The following is a 17,656-nucleotide window of genomic DNA, read 5'->3' as shown; positions in this document are numbered from 1 at the left end:
CTTGGTAGTTACATTTCATTACTGAGGCACAGAGCTTGGTGGTTACATTTCATTACTGAGGTACAGAGCTTGATAGTTACATTTCATTACTGAGGTACAGAGCTTGATAGTTACATTTCATTACTGAGGTACAGAGCTTGGTAGTTACATTTCATTACTGAGGTACAGAGCTTGATAGTTACATTTCATTTCTGAGGCACAGAGCTTGATAGTTACATTTCATTACTGAGGTACAGAGCTTGGTAGTTACATTTCATTACTGAGGCACAGAGCTTGGTAGTTACATTTCATTTCTGAGGCACAGAGCTTGATAGTTACATTTCATTACTGAGGTACAGAGCTTGATAGTTACATGTCATTACTGAGGTACAGAGCTTGGTGGTTACATTTCATTACTGAGGCACAGAGCTTGGTAGTTACATTTCATTACTGAGGTACAGAGCTTGGTGGTTACATTTCATTACTGAGGTACAGAGCTTGGTAGTTACATTTCAGTACTGAGGCACAGAGCTTGGTGGTTACATTTCATTACTGAGGCACAGAGCTTGGTAGTTACATTTCATTACTGAGGCACAGAGCTTGATAGTTACATTTCATTACTGAGGCACAGAGCTTGGTGGTTACATTTCATTACTGAGGCACAGAGCTTGATAGTTACATTTCATTACTGAGGCACAGAGCTTGGTGGTTACATTTCATTACTGAGGCACAGAGCGTGGTAGTTACATTTCATTACTGAAGCACAGAGCTTGGTGGTTACATTTCATTACTGAGGCACAGAGCTTGGTGGTTACATTTCATTACTGAGGCACAGAGCGTGGTAGTTACATTTCATTACTGAGGCACAGAGCTTGGTGGTTACATTTCATTACTGAGGTACAGAGCTTGGTGGTTACATTTCATTACTGAGGTACAGAGCTTGGTGGTTACATTTCATTACTGAGGCACAGAGCGTGGTAGTTACATTTCATTACTGAGGCACAGAGCTTGGTGGTTACATTTTATTACTGAGGTACAGAGCTTGGTAGTTACATTTCATTACTGAGGTACAGAGCTTGGCAGTTACATTTCATTACTGAGGCACAGAGCTTGATAGTTACATTTCATTACTGAGGTACAGAGCTTGGTGGTTACATTTCATTACTGAGGTACAGAGCTTGGTGGTTACATTTCATTACTGAGGCACAGAGCGTGGTAGTTACATTTCATTACTGAGGCACAGAGCTTGGTGGTTACATTTCATTACTGAGGTACAGAGCTTGGTAGTTACATTTCATTACTGAGGCACAGAGCTTGGTAGTTACATTTCATTACTGAGGCACAGAGCTTGATAGTTACATTTCATTACTGAGGCACAGAGCGTGATAGTTACATTTCATTACTGAGGTACAGAGCGTGGTAGTTACATTTCATTACTGAGGTACAGAGCTTGATAGTTACATTTCATTACTGAGGTACAGAGCTTGATAGTTACATTTCATTACTGAGGTACAGAGCTTGGTAGTTACATTTCATTACTGAGGCACAGAGCTTGGTGGTTACATTTCATTACTGAGGCACAGAGCTTGGTGGTTACATTTCATTACTGAGGTACAGAGCTTGGTGGTTACATTTCATTACTGAGTTATAGAGCTTGGTAGTTACATTTCATTACTGAGGCACAGAGCTTGGTGGTTAAATTTCATTACTGAGGTACAGAGCTTGATAGTTACATTTCATTACTGAGGTACAGAGCTTGGTAGTTACATTTCATTACTGAGGTACAGAGCTTGGTAGTTACATTTCCTTACTGAGGCACAGAGCTTGATAGTTACATTTCATTACTGAGGTACAGAGCTTGGTAGTTACATTTCATTACTGAGGTACAGAGCTTGGTAGTTACATTTCATTTCTGAGGTACAGAGCTTGTTAGTTACATTTCATTACTGAGGTACAGAGCTTGGTAGTTACATTTCATTACTGAGGTACAGAGCTTGGTAGTTACATTTCAATACTGAGGTACAGAGCTTGATAGTTACATTTCATTACTGAGGTACAGAGCTTGGTAGTTACATTTCAATACTGAGGTACAGAGCTTGATAGTTACATTTCATTACTGAGGTACACAGCTTGGTGGTTACATTTCATTTCTGAGGAACAGAGCTTGATAGTTACATTTCATTACTGAGGTACAGAGCTTGGTGGTTACATTTCATTACTGAGGCACAGAACTTGGTAGTTACATTTCATTACTGAGGCACAGAGCTTGGTGGTTACATTTCATTACTGAGGTACAGAGCTTGATAGTTACATTTCATTACTGAGGTACAGAGCTTGATAGTTACATTTCATTACTGAGGTGCAGAGCTTGGTAGTTACATTTCATTACTGAGGTACAGAGCTTGGTAGTTACATTTCATTTCTGAGGCACAGAGCTTGATAGTTACATTTCATTACTGAGGTACAGAGCTTGATAGTTACATTTCATTACTGAGGTACAGAGCTTGGTGGTTACATTTCATTACTGAGGCACAGAGCTTGGTAGTTACATTTCATTACTGAGGTACAGAGCTTGGTGGTTACATTTCATTACTGAGGCACAGAGCTTGGTAGTTACATTTCATTACTGAGGTACAGAGCTTGGTGGTTACATTTCATTACTGAGGCACAGAGCTTGGTGGTTACATTTCATTACTGAGGCACAGAGCTTGGTAGTTACATTTCATTACTGAGGTACAGAGCTTGATAGTTACATTTCATTTCTGAGGTACAGAGCTTGGTAGTTACATTTCATTACTGAGGTACAGAGCTTGGTAGTTACATTTCAGTACTGAGGCACAGAGCTTGGTGGTTACATTTCATTACTGAGGCACAGAGCTTGGTAGTTACATTTCATTACTGAGGCACAGAGCTTGATAGTTACATTTCATTACTGAGGCACAGAGCTTGGTGGTTACATTTCATTACTGAGGCACAGAGCGTGGTAGTTACATTTCATTACTGAAGCACAGAGCTTGGTGGTTACATTTCATTACTGAGGCACAGAGCTTGGTGGTTACATTTCATTACTGAGGCACAGAGCGTGGTAGTTACATTTCATTACTGAGGCACAGAGCTTGGTGGTTACATTTCATTACTGAGGTACAGAGCTTGGTGGTTACATTTCATTACTGAGGTACAGAGCTTGGTGGTTACATTTCATTACTGAGGCACAGAGCGTGGTAGTTACATTTCATTACTGAGGCACAGAGCTTGGTGGTTACATTTCATTACTGAGGTACAGAGCTTGGTGGTTACATTTCATTACTGAGGCACAGAGCTTGGTGGTTACATTTCATTACTGAGGCACAGAGCGTGGTAGTTACATTTCATAACTGAGGCACAGAGCTTGGTGGTTACATTTCATTACTGAGGCACAGAGCTTGGTGGTTACATTTCATTACTGAGGTACAGAGCTTGGTAGTTACATTTCATTACTGAGGTACAGAGCTTAATAGTTACATTTCATTACTGAGGCACAGAGCTTGGTGGTTACATTTCATTACTGAGGCACAGAGCGTGGTAGTTACATTTCATTACTGAGGCACAGAGCTTGGTGGTTACATTTCATTACTGAGGTACAGAGCTTGGTAGTTACATTTCATTACTGAGGTACAGAGCTTGGTAGTTACATTTCATTACTGAGGCACAGAGCTTGATAGTTACATTTCATTACTGAGGTACAGAGCTTGGTGGTTACATTTCATTACTGAGGTACAGAGCTTGGTGGTTACATTTCATTACTGAGGCACAGAGCGTGGTAGTTACATTTCATTACTGAGGCACAGAGCTTGGTGGTTACATTTCATTACTGAGGTACAGAGCTTGGTAGTTACATTTCCTTACTGAGGCACAGAGCTTGGTAGTTACATTTCATTACTGAGGCACAGAGCGTGGTAGTTACATTTCATTACTGAGGTACAGAGCTTGATAGTTACATTTCATTACTGAGGTACAGAGCTTGATAGTTACATTTCATTACTGAGGTACAGAGCTTGATAGTTACATTTCATTACTGAGGTACAGAGCTTGGTGGTTACATTTCATTACTGAGGCACAGAGCTTGGTGGTTACATTTCATTACTGAGGTACAGAGCTTGGTGGTTACATTTCATTACTGAGTTATAGAGCTTGGTAGTTACATTTCATTACTGAGGCACAGAGCTTGGTGGTTACATTTCATTACTGAGGTACAGAGCTTGATAGTTACATTTCATTACTGAGGTACAGAGCTTGGTAGTTACATTTCATTACTGAGGTACAGAGCTTGGTAGTTACATTTCATTACTGAGGTACAGAGCTTGGTAGTTACATTTCATTACTGAGGTACAGAGCTTGATAGTTACATTTCATTACTGAGGTACAGAGCTTGGTAGTTACATTTCATTACTGAGGCACAGAGCTTGGTGGTTACATTTCATTACTGAGGCACAGAGCGTGGTAGTTACATTTCATTACTGAAGCACAGAGCTTGGTGGTTACATTTCATTACTGAGGCACAGAGCTTGGTGGTTACATTTCATTACTGAGGCACAGAGCGTGGTAGTTACATTTCATTACTGAGGCACAGAGCTTGGTGGTTACATTTCATTACTGAGGTACAGAGCTTGGTGGTTACATTTCATTACTGAGGTACAGAGCTTGGTGGTTACATTTCATTACTGAGGCACAGAGCGTGGTAGTTACATTTCATTACTGAGGCACAGAGCTTGGTGGTTACATTTCATTACTGAGGTACAGAGCTTGGTAGTTACATTTCATTACTGAGGTACAGAGCTTGGTAGTTACATTTCATTACTGAGGCACAGAGCTTGATAGTTACATTTCATTACTGAGGCACAGAGCTTGGTGGTTACATTTCATTAATGAGGTACAGAGCTTGGTAGTTACATTTCATTACTGAGGCACAGAGCTTGGTAGTTACATTTCATTACTGAGGCACAGAGCGTGATAGTTACATTTCATTACTGAGGTACAGAGCGTGGTAGTTACATTTCATTACTGAGGTACAGAGCTTGATAGTTACATTTCATTACTGAGGTACAGAGCTTGATAGTTACATTTCATTACTGAGGCACAGAGTTGGTGGTTACATTTCATTACTGAGGTACAGAGCTTGGTGGTTACATTTCATTACTGAGGCACAGAGCTTGGTGGTTACATTTCATTACTGAGGTACAGAGCTTGGTGGTTACATTTCATTACTGAGGTACAGAGCTTGGTGGTTACATTTCATTACTGAGGTACAGAGCTTGGTGGTTACATTTCATTACTGAGTTATAGAGCTTGGTAGTTACATTTCATTACTGAGGCACAGAGCTTGATAGTTACATTTCATTACTGAGGTACAGAGCTTGATAGTTACATTTCATTACTGAGGTACAGAGCTTGGTAGTTACATTTCATTACTGAGGTACAGAGCTTGGTAGTTACATTTCATTACTGAGGTACAGAGCTTGGTAGTTAAATTTCATTACTGAGGTACAGAGCTTGATAGTTACATTTCATTACTGAGGTACAGAGCTTGGTAGTTACATTTCATTACTGAGGTACAGAGCTTGGTAGTTACATTTCCTTACTGAGGCACAGAGCTTGATAGTTACATTTCATTACTGAGGTACAGAGCTTGGTGGTTACATTTCATTACTGAGGCACAGAGCGTGGTAGTTACATTTCATTACTGAGGCACAGAGCTTGGTAGTTACATTTCATTACTGAGGTACAGAGCTTGGTAGTTACATTTCATTACTGAGGTACAGAGCTTGGTAGTTACATTTCCTTACTGAGGCACAGAGCTTGATAGTTACATTTCATTACTGAGGTACAGAGCTTGATAGTTACATTTCATTACTGAGGCACAGAGCTTGGTGGTTACATTTCATTACTGAGGTACAGAGCTTGGTGGTTACATTTCATTACTGAGTTATAGAGCTTGGTAGTTACATTTCATTACTGAGGCACAGAGCTTGATAGTTACATTTCATTACTGAGGTACAGAGCTTGATAGTTACATTTCATTACTGAGGTACAGAGCTTGGTAGTTACATTTCATTACTGAGGTACAGAGCTTGGTAGTTACATTTCATTACTGAGGTACAGAGCTTGGTAGTTAAATTTCATTACTGAGGTACAGAGCTTGATAGTTACATTTCATTACTGAGGTACAGAGCTTGGTAGTTACATTTCATTACTGAGGCACAGAGCGTGGTAGTTACATTTCATTACTGAGGCACAGAGCTTGGTAGTTACATTTCATTACTGAGGTACAGAGCTTGGTAGTTACATTTCATTACTGAGGTACAGAGCTTGGTAGTTACATTTCCTTACTGAGGCACAGAGCTTGATAGTTACATTTCATTACTGAGGTACAGAGCTTGATAGTTACATTTCATTACTGAGGCACAGAGCTTGATAGTTACATTTCATTACTGAGGCACAGAGCTTGGTGGTTACATTTCATTACTGAGGTACAGAGCTTGGTAGTTACATTTCAATGATAAAGCACAAAGCTTAGTGGTTACATTTCAGTACCAGACACAGAGCTTGTGGTTACATTTTAATTACTGAGGCACCAAGCTTGATTGTTGCACAGCAACAGGGAAAATCTCCCGGTGGTATATAGCAGGCAGTTTACCTGGTACAGTCCAATTATCAGAAACGTTAGGTGATATCAAATAGCAAATACAGCTTTGGTTAACGGCAATTGTCGGTACGTGTATATCCCATTCGGAACAGTCCATAGTTTCCTTCTCACCGGAACAGTCTATACAGATACTCAGGGCCCTGCAGATGTATGAGTGCCAGCCACATCCTTACTTACTGTATCAAGTCACAGAAAGCTCAGGGTACGGGCCACGGCTATCTTGACTTTCTCAGATCATCCATTACAATGTGTTAGACCACAGCGCCACTTTGGGTCACAGACCATAATCCCTATTGCTTTACCCAGCCAGGTTATCTCACTACAGGTGGTATCGATGCCAACTGTAACTTGTTCTGTGGTTGTTTAGGTTTATAAAATGTAGGTTTCGGCATTCCTCCTCTTCTGCTTTTACCGTAGTTGTAAGCTCTAGGTCCATAATCATTTGCTGTTTCTGGAGCCACTACTCCGCACTCACCAGGCATCTCTTCCTGCAGGGTGTATGATTTCAGTATTATTTATGGTGCACAGTACCTGTATCATATCCACTGGAAATTAGACAGTCTACTATATGATGAAGGAAATACAGTATATACGTATATTGTAACCAACACTATATACAGTATATCATAAAAATGAGTACACCCCATCACATATATTCTATTTAAAAACTACTACATTTAGCATTATGTGTGGCCTCCATGATTTTTAGGAAAACACAGTCTTCTAGGCCTGGAATGAACAAGTTGGGGACATATGGCCACATCTTTTTTTTCAAGAACGAGCACTTTTAGAGTCTGGACTCTGGATGGAGAGTGATGACAACTTGTCTCCTCGGGATTCCCCATAGGTATCCGTTTGGGGTCAGATCAGGAGACACTTGGCCACTGAATAACTTTCACCCTGTTCTTCTTAAAAAATGCAACAGATGTGAGTTTTGGATTATTGTCACGTTGGAAAAGTGCACGTCTACCAAGAGCAAAGAGTGATGGCGGCATCTCTGTCACTGTAAAGCAGCACATCTGTGAGTTCATAAGCCCAGCAATGACATTTAGCCCCCGACACCAGCAGCTCATAAAGCCCAACATAAGGACATGGCCCCCACCATGCTTTATTGTAGGCACCATGCCTTTTTTTAAATCCATTTTTCTAAATACATAGTGCCTATATGTCGCTCAGGGATAAGGGGTACTCAGATCCGGGCCAAGGGGTCACTTTTGTAGGTGTACGGTGGCGTGACCCGGTCTGTGATCCCAGGCTCCACAGCAAGAAGAGGATTATGTACAGGGGAATTGTCTGTGACGCCACCCGTGGGTTGCGGTGATGAGATGGTGGCACCGCCGCTGCCTCTGGGGACCGTGTCCGGAACTGGTGGTGTGGGGCAGCAAGGTGGAATCCCCTCCACGGGTAGGGGAGGTGTAGTCCCGGGGCCCAATTGGGAGTTGTGGATTGGGGAGTGACGGGTGCAATCCATGGCTTGGACCGGGTGGTGCAGGAGTACTCACAGTATAAGGCAATAACTGACACGAGTCCAAGAATTAACCAAGTTGCTGGTAGCTGGTGCCCACGGCTGCTGTGAGGACGGGTCCCACACCCGTGTGTGTAATTCAGGTGTTGTTTTCCTGCCTGAGGTCTGTGTCTGTGTCTGCTCCGTGCACCGGTCCAGACAGAGTCCCGACAGCTGGCACCGGGGGGGCGGGGGGCACTACCCTCTCCCAGTCCACTTCGGGTCCCCACAAGCGGCTGGCCTATTCCTGAGGCCCTCAATACCACTTCTCCTAGCCCCACACAGGGGCTGCTTCCAGACTTCTCTCCTCCTGCAGACTGACTGAAACTAAACTCTGCTCTCTCCAAGCTCCTCTCTCCCCCTCCCATTTTCCTGAGGAGGGGGCAAGTGGGGCCTGATTGGCCGGTGTGTATTGGTGTGGGAAACTCCCCAAGGGAGAGTGAGATCTGCACCAAAAAGATGGATGCAGACCTCTGTGACACCCTGGTTTTGCCAGGGCGGCACACCTACAAAGAGACTGGTAGTGCCGGTCTCCTTATGTGAAATGGGTATAATTATATGATTGTTGTAGACATGGTTGTGTGTGTGTGTTTTTGTATGTTTTTAAACTTGGTATAACAATAAAATATAATTTTTTACTTTTGTATATTGGTGGGCTGAGTGCTTTCTTTTTGCCTATGCTTTCTTCTCCCCTTTTACCTGTTGGTTTATAGGCAATTAGCACCCCCAGTGCGATACTGCAGTACATTTGCTGTGCATTCCTCTACTTTTTGGGTCTCGTTATGTGAGGCTGCATGAGATGCTGGTGTCGGGGATTACGTGTTATTGATGGTATCATGAACTCACAGATGTTTTGTTTTATAATGACAGAGAAGACACCGCCATCACTCTGTGCGCTTGGTAGATGTGCACTTTTCCAACATAACAAGGATCCAAAACACATATCTGCTGAATTTCTGAGGACGAACAGGGTGAAAGTGATTCGGTGGCAGAGTGTCTCCTGATCTGACCCTAACCGGACCCTTATGGGGAATTCTGAAGAGACAAGTGGTTATCATCACTCTCCATCTAGTGTCCAGGCTCTAAGAAAAGTCGTTCTTAAAGAACACAAAATGATAGGTGTTACAATATGTCACCAACTTGTTTTTCCCAGGCCTAGTACTCAGTGCTGTCCTTAAAAATCCTGGAGGTCGTACACAATACTAGATGTAGTAGTTTTTGATGAGGGGTGTACTCATTATTGCATCAACTAATTTGACTAAAACTGAAGATTTTGTAATCAAACTACTTTTATTACCCTTACGTTCATGTTATGGGTTAAAAAACAGTGTTCAATGAAACTCGATCTTCTCAAAATGTTAGAACTTGTTGATGTATTCAGTGAAGTATTGAATAAAATCTTAAGGGGGAGTACTCATTTAGTCAAAACACTGCATATAAAGGGTGTACTGATTTATGCAGAGCACTGTATATGCAGTGGGGAAAATAAGTATTTGATCCTCCATTTTGCCACAAGTTTTCCCACCTACAAAGAATGGAGAGGTCTACCATTTTTATTGTAGGTAACTTCAAGTGCGACAGAATAAAAAAATCCAGAAAATCTCATTGTATGATTTTTAAATAATTAATTTACATTTTATTGCATGAAATATGTATTTGAAATTATTTGAAACAATAGAGCGAAAAATGAGCAGAGGCCCACATGACAGGGGTTGGTCCATGAGGGAATGGAGGGGGAGCTTTAAGGGAAGGAGATGGGGGAGGGGCGTGTGACATGGGGGGTTATACATAAGAAAAGTGCAGGAAAAGGAGCCATTTTAGCGTGCCTCAAAGATTGGAGTGTACCCTCTCCCGCAGTCACCTACCTTATGGCAAACATGGAGGCTCTGTTTGGGCAGCTGAGGGCGGGGTGAAGATTGGCTGCAGGAGTAGGTGATGTGAAGCCGCAGCGCAGCACCGAGGGGTCCGGACGGCGGCAGCGGAGGACCAGGCCTCCAGAGAGACTGAGCCCAGAGACAACTCCTCGCTCCAGGCGTCGGCTACGGAGCGCCGGAACACTCCATCAGGTCGGCGCTCGCAGTCAGGGAGGAATCCGGTCAGCCAGCCTGGGGCTGCGGGAGGTGGCAGGCTGCAAAGCGTGGTCGGCACGAGGCCTGCACCTCCTCGGCAGTGTGGACAAATGAATACTGCGGCAGGCACTGGCGGCGATGCTCCGGTCGCAGGGTCTGCTGGGCGACGTGCTGAAGAAGCAAGGAGTTCGGGTCCTGCAAACTGGAGAGGCCGGGAGTCAGAGCAGAAGAGGTGGGGCCTGCACAGTGGCAGGCTAGCGCCTTCTGTAGGTCCTTCGACTGAGGTGCCTTTTCAGGTGCCTGCAGCTGAGTCAGCTGAGGACAACCCCCGCACCGAGGAGGAGGAATGCAGGGGGAGACAGCAAGCAAGGAGCAGGTGCCAGAGCATCAGAAGACAGAGTGGGCGATCACTTGTGCAACCTGACAGCTTGGATGTATCTGGACTCTTGCCACCCCCAGCCTTTTTAGAGGTGAGGGGAGACAGCGGTGGGGCAGATGGAAGCAGTCGGGAGCCCCCCAGGTCGGCATCGGCGCTGAGCATACGGCAGGATTCAGAAATGGCGGCTGGCGGTGTCACAGCAACCGTGCAGCCCGGTGAATATGGCTCTGTGTTGGGTACTTAGAACTTAAATGTTTTAGGATTAGGATTAGGGGAGCAGTTAGTGTTCCCGGGTGTGGCCCCTGTTGGGGGGGGGGCGGCAGCAGAAGGTAGCGGGGTCAGGGAGCTATTAGGTAACGTCCGGGAGATTTTGTTGTGTCTGGAGCGCAGTTACGGGGGGAGGGGCGCAGCGTCGACGACGTCAGCCTGGGTGGGTACCCAGGATAGTGCAGCAGCGTTAGGCGGTAGTCGAGGGAGTGTGTGTCAAGGAAGTGAGACGGTTACCAGTGGGGTTTCAGTGTCTGTTCAGACAGAGAAAGATAAGGTGGATGCGATAAAGTTGGATGATAGAGCAAAGGGTAAGGTTTACGTGTGTTTTGAGGGGCCATTGGGGGCTCATTTGAAAAAGGAGACGAAGGAAAAAATCTGGAAGGACGAATATGTGGAGATTTTTCTCTGCTTCCATTGGAAAAATGTAATCTGGATGAAGGAAAAAAGGATGATAGTAAAAAGGAAGAAGAGGAAAAAAGGAGGTGGCGGCTGATACCGCAGACTTTTGTGAACTGGTTACAGGCTTTTGCTATACTGGCAAGTGTGGTGGGTGAGAAGGCGCCGGAGAATTGTTCACCATTGTTCTGTTATTTAGATTCCATAGGAGAGGCACATAGGACATACGGAGGCCAGGCGTGGCTTCGTTACGATGAGCAATTCCGCCAAAGAAAAGCAGTTCGTCCCAGTATTAGGTGGGATCAAAAGGATATTGGGCTTTGGTTGAAGGTCATGGCCCCATCTCGATATGGTCAGTCCTTTCTTGGGGGTGCAGGCGGAGGGTCTCAGGCAGGAAGTGGTGGCACCAGTGGCCAGGGCGACAAGTCTGAGGCATGCTGGAAATTTAATGAGGGGCAATGTGCCTATGGGACCAGTTGTAAGTTCAAACATATCTGCTCGCACTGTAGTGGGTCCTCAAATAGGGCAACAAAATGTTTTAAGAAAAGGAAAACGAAGCCCGGCGCTGGTAATAGCCAAGGGGGAAACACCAGTTCGGCTGCACGCGATGGCCCCCTTTCTAAATAGATTCCCGGACAGGGATAGGGCAGTTCTTTTGTTTCAGGGTTTTCAAGATGGTTTCAGGATTCCTCCGCCGGTGCATCAAGTCCCTTTCTCTTTAAAAAATTTGCGGTCAGCATTGTTGTACCCAGAGGTGGTGAGAGAAAAAAATTCAAAAGGAGGTGGGGCTTGACCGGATGGCTGGCCCATTTCAGTTTCCTCCGGTTGAGGGTTTGGTAGTTTCTCCCTTGGGTGTGGTGCCTAAAAAAGAGCCTAACAAATTCCGTCTTATTCACCACCTATCGTATCCAAAGGGTTAGTCGGTTAATGACGGCTTAGATCCCGAATTGTGCTCGGTGGTTTACACGTCGTTTTATAAAGCGTTGCGGTGGCTACGACGGTATGGTCAGGGGGCATTGCTTGCAAAGACGTATATTGAGGTGAGCTTTAGGCTGCTACCTGTGCATCCGGATAGCATACGGTTGCTGGGCTGCCATTGGGAGGGAGGTTTTTATTTGGATCGTTGTTTGCCGATGGGTTGTGCAATTTCTTGTTCGGTTTTTGAGGCATTCAGTTCATTCTTGGAATGGGTGGTGTGAGATGTTTCTACCATTCAGTCAGTTATTCATTATCTAGACGATTTTCTGGTTATGGGCCCGCCTGACTCGACGGTCTGTCAAAATTTGCTGTCAACGGTGGTTTAGGTTGCGCGGCGATTTGGGGTTCCTTTAGCACCGGAAAAGACGGAGGGTCCTTGTACACAGTTGAGTTTTTTGGGCATTTTTATTGATTCTGTGGCAATGGAATGTCGGTTGCCGGAGGACAAGTTGGTCTCCTTGTGACAGGAGGTGGAGAGGGCCCGACAGTCTCGGAAGTTGACTTTAAAAGAGTTGCAATCGTTGCTGGGCAAGTTGAGCTTCGCTTGCAGAATCATGCCAATGGGCAGGGTATTTTGCAGGAGATTGGCTGCGGCGACGGCAGGAGTTGGGGCGCCGCATCATTTCATGCAATTAAAAAAGGAACATAGGGACGACTTGGTGGTCTGGGGGACTTTTTTGCGGGAGTTCAATGGTAGGTCCCTTATTCAGAGTGAGGCACAGACTAATTTTGACAAGGAAATTTACACGGATGCGGCGGGGGGGGGGGGCTGGTTTTGGGGCTTATTGTAGAAGCCAATGGTGTGCTGGCAGTTAGCCAGAGGACTGGAAGCAACGGGGTTTTTTGAGGAACTTGACGTTGTTGGAGTTATTCCCCAATTTGGTGGCGGTGTCTATTTGGGGGGAGGAGTTTAGAGATCGCAAACTCAAGTTTCACTGTGATAACATGGGGGTGGTAGCTGTTATTAATAACCTCACGGCTTCATCCCCTCCGGTGATGAGTGTTGAGGGAACTGGTTTTGCAATGCTTACGGCTGAATGCTTGTATTGTGGCGGTTCATGTGCCCGGGTTAGAGAATTGCATTGCTGATGCTCTGTCTCGGTTTCAGTGGGATCGTTTTCATGCCTTAGCCCCGAAGGCCCAGTCTTCAGGAGTGGAGTGCCCATCGGAGCTGTGGCGCCTGGTTGTCAGGGAGTGAGTCGTTTGATACGTGGCTCGGTCACTTAGAGGACGTGGGAGGCGTATGACTCGGCTTGGCAAGTATGGCGCAGCTGGTTGCGGTTTCAGGGAGATGTTTTTTCAGATAGGGATAGGTTGCTAGCGGTATTGTTTTTTATTGGTCGAGCATCAGAATTGGGCTGGTCCGTGGCAAAGATGAATGGCTTTATGGCAGGGTTGGCTTTTGGATTTAAACTTAGAGGGCAGACGGACGTAACGAAGGGTTTTCTTGTTGGGCAGGCACTGAAGGGTTATCAGAGGGGGCATGTTGGGGTGGATAGGCGGAGGCCAGTGTCTTTTGATATGTTAGAGAAGCTTGGGGAGCGGCTGGGGGGGTCTGCAGCTCTGAGTGGGAGAGCGTTTTGTTCCGGTTGGCCTTTTCTCTGGCCTTTTTTGGGGTGTTAAGGGTGGGGGAGTTGGTCTCACCAAGCAAAGTAAGGAGGGGAGGCTTGTTGTGGACCAATGTTTTTTGTTCAGAGCAGGTGCTGGAATTCTGGATTAGGAGGTCCAAGACGGACTAGGAGGGGAGGGGAAAAAGAGTGACGTTGAGAGCAGTGGATGGTTCAACGATGTGTCCGGTACGTTGTTTTAGAGAGTATCAGGGATTGGGGGCAGGGGGAGGAGGCCCACTGCTTTGTCATAGAGATGGTTCATTCCTCTCCAAATACCAGTTTACCAGTGTCATGTGGAAGTGTTTAGCAGGGATGGGTTTGGAAGCTTCGTGTTTTGCTGCTCACTCATGCCGGATAGGCGCAGCAACGGAGGCAGCGTCTAGGGGATTATGTACAGAGAATATACAAAAAATAGGTAGGTGGAGCTCGTTGCGTTATAAATCATACATTCGTCAATGAGTTAATTTGTTCAGGTTTTGGTGATATGTCAATTAGTTGGTACTTAGGTGTGTTTTGGTTCTTTTCTCTCTTTATTATAGATGGTGGTCTACACCTGACATGGATATTGGGGCATTTGTTTGTGTACTGGGAAGCGAGGCGTGCAGATGTCCGGCCAGATGGACGGCAGTTTGACTTTCGTGGAGAGGTACTGAAGATTAGATGGCTGGGTTTAAGGGGGATGGTGTTATGATCCGGAACCATGGAAGATCACAATAGATCATTGGCAAAAAGGTGACAAGAGCATTGGCAACTAATCTGGCCGCCATCCCCTTACTAACCATCAACACTAGTAGTAGCTGATGGGTGAACTAACATCCTATGCACCGCGAACCCAGCCGGAGAACTAGCTATCCTAAAGGAAGGAAGGATGAATAACTCTCTGCCTCAGAAATAGACCGCAAAAGGTATAGCAAGCCTCCCACATTCAAAGACTACGGTGATATAGGAAAATACAATACACAGATGAATGATAGGATTAGCAAAGGTGAGGCCCCACTAACTAAATAGGAAAGGATAGGAAAGAGGTTGATGGTGGCCAGAGAAAAACCCTACAAAAACCCAAATTCCTGATAGTTCAAAAAGGTTCTCAGATCAAACGATCTGCACTCCGTCCTATATCAGGTGCTCTTTTCAAACTAATGAACAGGAAACAGGAACAATTACAAATTCAAGAAGCAACAAACACATGGACTTATAGGAGCAAAAATACCAAACAAAGCTGCAGGGAGCTTCCCAGCAAAGCAACAGAGAGGGAAGAGTCCTGCATGCAAATAAACTGACAATAACCACAATAATTGACAACTCAGATAAGAACAAAAGAACAAAACAACTTAAGAAAGAACCAAGCCCTTATCTGGGGTAGATGTGTTCTGGAGCAAGATGAAAAGTCAGGTGAACTAAAGAACAAATGATAACCACCTCAGACTGCCAGGAGGCCAAGGTTTAAATAGGCAGAGAGTTAGCAATGGAAACGCCCACTGCTCCAGCACTGGTCTCTGTCCAAACAATTCCTGGCCACAAGAGGGAGCCTCACAGCAGCAAAAGCATAACTGAAATTCACAACAGGATGGTGTGGAGCCGAGTGTTATCAGAGGTTCATAAGGCGGCTCGGTTAGAAAGGATGCCTGACATCCTAGTTTTGCATGTGGGGGGTAACGATCTTGGTTCTAGATCTGTGTGAGAGTTAATTAGAGACATTCGTTTTAACTTATTGAGGTTGTGGTCAACATTCACAAAGGTTGTGATTGTGTGGTCAGACATCGTGCCCAGGAAGAAGTGGCGGGTGGCAAGATCGGAGAGGGGTATCAATAGGGCCAGGGGGAAGTTGAATAGGGTGGTAGCGCATTTTGTAGCCCGTAATGGGGGTGTTGGAATACGACATCACGACTTGGAGTCAGGTGAGGGAAATTTTTGGCTGGATGATGGCGTCTATCTGAATGCCATTGGAATTGACTTATGGGCTCTCGCAATCCACGATGCGATCGAGGGAGCCCTGGAGATGGTTGGGGGCGCATGCGCCTAAGGTTTCAGGGCGCGTGTGCATTGGCGGTGGGGTCCTTGGAGTTGGTAAAGTTGGGGGCGGAGTTATATGGATAATTCCCTCCCGGATGGAATTGAGGTATTTGGTGATTTGGCACTTAATGGGGCTCTGGACGGGGGGGTGCCCTGGGAGCTGGTATTTATGATATTTACACATTTTGGGCCACTTATTGTGGCATGGTGCCCTTGAGCTGGGGGTTCACGACTGAGGGTAAAATAGAGATATCTTGCAATGTGGTGGTATGTGCCAGATCTGGTAGCTTCAAGGACCTCCCCCCAATTGTCGGTTATTTAATTGGTCATTGTTATTTATGTTAATAAAATGGCCGCTGTGGCCAAATTTATCCAACAGTTGGTGTGGTGTGTTTTGTTTATATAGATAAGTAAAGGGGGAAGAGGGTATGTAAAGGAATAAGGAAGGAATGGAGGAATTGGGCCATACACTGTCAAGAAAAACAGAACTTCATATTTGGTAGAAACCTTTGTTTGCAGTTACCAAGGTAGGACGTTCCTGTAGTTTTTGACCAAGTTTGACTCACTGCAGCAGGGATTTTGGCGACTCCTCCATACAGATCTTCTCCAGATCTTTCAGGTCACTCCTCCGTACAGATATTCTCCAAATATTTCAGGTCAGTCATCCATACAGATATTCTCCAGATCTTTCAGGTCACTCCTCCATACAGATCTTCTCCAGAACTTTCAGGTCACTCATCCACACATATCTTCTCCAGATCTTTCAGGTCACTCCTCCTTACAGATCTTCAGATCTTTCAGGTCACTCCTCCATACAGATCTTCTCCAGAACTTTCAGGTCACTCATCCACACATATCTTCTCCAGATCTTTCAGGTCACTTCTCCATACAGATCTTCTCCAGATCTTTCAGGTAACTCCTCCATACAGATCTTCTCCAGATCTTTCAGGTGTCGGGGCTGTCATTGGGCAACATTGAGTTTCCACTCCTCCAAAGATTTTCTCTTGGGCTCACGTCTGGAGACTGGCTAGGTTACTCCAGGACCTTGAAGTGCTTCTTACAGAGCTGCTCCTTAGCTGCCCTGGCTGTGTGTTTCGGGTCATTGTCAATGCTGGAAGACCCAGCCACGACCCATCTTCAATTCTCTTACTGAGGGAAGGAGGTTGTTGGCCAAAATCTCAAGATACATGGTCCCATCCATGCAATCGCCCTGACCCCTTGGTAGAAATTACCTCCAAAGTATGATGTTTCCACCCCCATGTTTCACAGTTGGGGTGGTGTTCTTGTGGTTGTACTTATCCATCTTCCTCCAAACACGGCAAGTGGAGTCGATAGTAAAAAGTTCTATTTTGGTCTCATCTGACTACATGATCTTTTCCCATGCCTCCCCTGGATCATCCAAATGGTCATTGGTGGACTTTAAACGGGCCTGGACATGTGCTGGCATGAGCAGGGGACCTTGCGTGTCCATCCATGACAGCATAGTTTGTCACTAAGAGTAATCTTTGAGACTGTGGTCCTAGCTCTCTTCAGGTAATTGACCAGGACCTCCTGTGTAGTTCTGGGCTGATTTCTGACCTTTCTCAGAATCATCCTTACTCCACAAGGCGAGATCTTGCATGGAGCCCCAGACCAAGTAAGATTGACAGTCATCTTGTGGTTCTTCCACTTTCTAATAATTGCTCCAACAGTTGTTGCCTTCTCACCAAGCTGCTTGCCGATTGTCCTGTAGCCCATCCAAGTCTTGTGCAGTTCTACAATTTTGTCCCTGGTGTC

This window comes from Anomaloglossus baeobatrachus, chromosome 1 (assembly GCF_048569485.1).
Source record: "Anomaloglossus baeobatrachus isolate aAnoBae1 chromosome 1, aAnoBae1.hap1, whole genome shotgun sequence".
NCBI classification, from domain to species: Eukaryota; Metazoa; Chordata; class Amphibia; order Anura; family Aromobatidae; genus Anomaloglossus; species Anomaloglossus baeobatrachus.
Note: the sequence above shows the minus strand (reverse complement) of the source record.